Source organism: Cervus elaphus, chromosome 8, assembly GCF_910594005.1.
Source record: "Cervus elaphus chromosome 8, mCerEla1.1, whole genome shotgun sequence".
Lineage (NCBI taxonomy): Eukaryota > Metazoa > Chordata > Mammalia > Artiodactyla > Cervidae > Cervus > Cervus elaphus.
In genome coordinates, this window is record NC_057822.1 from 13,092,526 (window position 1) to 13,095,899 (window position 3,374).

General features: G+C 54.4%; 1 long non-coding RNA gene across 1 annotated transcript; it reads right to left on the minus strand.

The window, feature by feature from the left end:
* Positions 1-2,169: 2,169 nt before the first annotated feature.
* Positions 2,170-3,098, minus strand: LOC122698872. The gene is made up of 3 exons (XR_006342448.1): positions 3,069-3,098; positions 2,339-2,371; positions 2,170-2,255 (listed from the first exon to the last, which is right to left on the minus strand). It is a non-coding gene; the product is annotated as an uncharacterized LOC122698872 (long non-coding RNA).
* Between the last annotated feature and the right edge of the window lie 276 nt (positions 3,099-3,374).

The following is a 3,374-nucleotide window of genomic DNA, read 5'->3' on the forward strand; positions in this document are numbered from 1 at the left end:
TTAATAAATAAAACCATAAGAGCAGAAGTGTGCTTTGTCAGATTCTTGTAGGTATTGTGCGCAGTTGTTGTTGCCCAGTCATGTCTGACTCTTTGCGGCTCCTTGGACTGCAACACGCCAGGCTTCCTTATCCATCACCAACTCCCAGAATTTGCTCAAACTTATGTCCATCAAGTTGATGATGCCATCCAACCATCTCAACCTCTGTTGCCCCCTTCTCCTCTTGCCTTCAAGCTTCCCAAGGATCAGGGTCTTTTCTAATGAGCTGGCTCTTCCCATCACGTGGCCAAAGTATTGGTTCAGTTCAGTCGCTGAGTTGTGTCCGACTCTTTGCGACCCCATGGACTGCAGCACGCCAGGCCTCCCTGTTCATCACCAACTCCCAGAGTTTACCCAAACTCATGTCCATCGAGTATTGGTATTGTTGCTGAGTGCAGATTAACACTGAAGGGAGCAGCTGAGCGAGCAGCAAGGAGGCGGAAGATTAAGTAAGCTGAGCACAGGGGCAGCTGCAGAAGGTCAGGGGTGTGGGATCTCAGTCGGGGTCTTGACAAAGGAAAGGGGCTTCGAGGGGGCCTTGCAGATGCCATCTGTGCCCAGGAGAGAGGAGAGGATGAGAGAGGCACTTCTGGGAGCAGAAGCAGAGCAGGCAAAGGTGAAGAGGTGGGACCACGATGCCCTGCACTCACAGGGCTCATCCACGGCCAGAGGCCACGCTCCGACCACCCAGAGGGAAAGCGATCCACCTGGGCTTGAACCCACGCCCCTGATCCCGAATCACATGCCCTTCCAGTGACCCGAGGCTGCCCACCCAGGGGCTGGAGGAGCCAAGAGTGGGCTCCAAGGACCCCCCATCTTTGGTCACATCACACAAGGCAGGAGCCTCACATGGAAAGAGCCTGAGACTTGGAAATGTACTTGTCCTCAGATTCCTCCGCGGGGAAGGAGCCTGGGGCCTCTGGAAGAGTTCAGGTTTCAGAGTCAGACACTGGAGCCCCCAGTTCCCTCCAGGCTTTGCTAACGATCACAGTGGAGGCTGCTGAGTCCCTACCCATCTGTGCAGCCTCTCAATTCATCTTTCCACACCCATGAAGGAAGCACCGGTGTCATCCCCACTTTGCAGATGAAGGGACTGAGGCGCAGAGGTTAAGCAGCTTGCTCAAGGTCATGCAGTGGCCAGGGGACAATCCAGGAGCTCAGCCCCAGGTTGCCTGACACCAGAGTTCTCACCAGCTGCTCCCATTTCCAGGCAAGTCGCTAAACCCCTCCTGGCCTCTGCATCCTCAAAGCCACTGTGACTCCTGTGGGGGCCTCAGGAGAGGAGAAAATGCCTGTCAGGGACCTGGCCTGTCCCCAGCGAGGCAGCCTACACATCCCAAAGCCCTCATGCCCCTGACCTTTCCCAGGGTCCCTGCCTCCCCTCCCAGGAGGAAGCTGGGCCCCTCTAGCACAGCAGGGCAGGAGTTCAAGAGAATCATGGGCGCACTGGGGGCCCAGGTAAGGGATCAGGCAGCCAGGGGAACACAGGACCCCTTCACGGCTGGCTCAGCCAGTTGGATCCTCCCTTGTCCCCCTGGACCCACTGGGGACTTGGGGTTTTCATACATCTGCTTAGCATAAATTAGCAGCTGCCAGCAGGAGGGAGGGGCACATTCCGGGGGGCCCAGTCTTGTTTTTGGAACCCTTATCGAGTCCTGCTGAGGGCTCCCCTTGTTCACCAGCCACCGGATGGCCGTCTGGTGTTTGTGTACCCAGCAGCGGCCCACCCCAGCCCCCAGTGAGCCCATGACCCGCGGGCTCCAAGGATAACACAGAGGGAAAGAGTGTGATGCCCAGGAGGGGACGCAATGCCCCAGGAGCATCTGACTCCAGACCCAACCCCAACCCCAGACCCTCGCCCAGGATCCCTGTGCGCTGGGAGAAAGACCTCTGTGCAGGGCAGTGGGGGATGCAGGGGGAGGGCCTGAATGGCCTCCCTCAGTCCTCCCATCAGGGAAGCAGTGATCCTCCTGAGCCGCTCGGGCCGGGTTACGTTCACAGCGCCCTTCCCACTGGGCACACCAATCCTGTTCCCTGGGGACGAAGCAGGTGGGCCCTGACTTCCCAAGCAAAGGGAAGGCAACTTCCATCCCCCAAACCCCACTCTGCCAAGCCCAGGTTTGGTACTTACTGTGTCATCCAATGATCCCAGGGGTGGCAGAAGGGACATGGACAGCTTCTGTCTACCAAGCAGCCCTTCCCCCTGCTTCCGATAACTGTAACCATTAGAGTTCCTTATTAGGTGAACTATGAGCAAGAACTCTGGAATCAAAGTTCAGATCCCAGCCTCACCACTCACCAGCTGTGTGGCTCTCTGCCTCAGTTTCTTGGCCTGCAAAATGGGATCATTGTTACTGTAGTGAAATGAATTAGTGCATTTAAGGTACTTCTTAGACCAGCACTGGGACATGGTAAGTATGATGTGTTAGCTATTACTGATTGTCTTAGTGAGACTGCTAATCACAGGACCTCTCTCTCCAACCACAGGGGTGGACATGTGACCTGCTGTTGTTATTCAGTCATAAACCATGTCTGACTCTTTGTGACCCCGTGTGCTGCAGCACGACAAGCCTCCCTATCTCTCACGGTCTACCAGAGTTTGCCCAAGTTGGTGTCCATTGAGTCGGTGATGCTATCCAACCATCTCATCCTCTGCTGCCCTCTTCTCCTTTCGCTTTCAATCTTTCCCAGCTTCAAGGGAAGACATGTGACCTAGAGGTGGCTAATTGGAACATCTCATCTCCAATTGACCACGTGATTGTCTCAGGAATAGACAAGCTCAGCCAATCAGACTTGTGCCCTGGTGTTTTATATTTGCTCAGCCAATCAGACTTCTGCCTGGTGTTTTATATTTGCTCAGCCAATCAGACTTCTGCCCTGGTGTTTTATATTTGCTCAGCCAATCAGACTTCTGCCTGGTGTTTTATATTTGGATGTTGCAAGAGATGCTCTCTGACTCTCTGGTGTGGCTGAGCTGAAAAGACATAGCCCAATGCTGTGCATGGCCCTGCCCGCCTGTCCTCACTCACCATGTCAAATAGGAGAAAGTGTAGCGTAGTGTGCAGTAGGAGAAAGTGAGGCCACCACCTAGAGACAAGCAGAGCCAAGAGAGATGGAAGACAGATGAGAAACCAAGAGACACGGAGACTGACAGAGTGACTGGCTGACAGCAAAGCCCACCCGTTATTTCTATCCCTGCACCTCCCCTACTGTGAGCCAGTGAAAATCCTGAATAACCCAAAGGCTTATCATCCCTGTTGTACAAACAAGCAAACTGAGGCTCAGGATGAAGGGTACCTTCATCTATTTAGGCTGCCATAACAACAGACCATAGT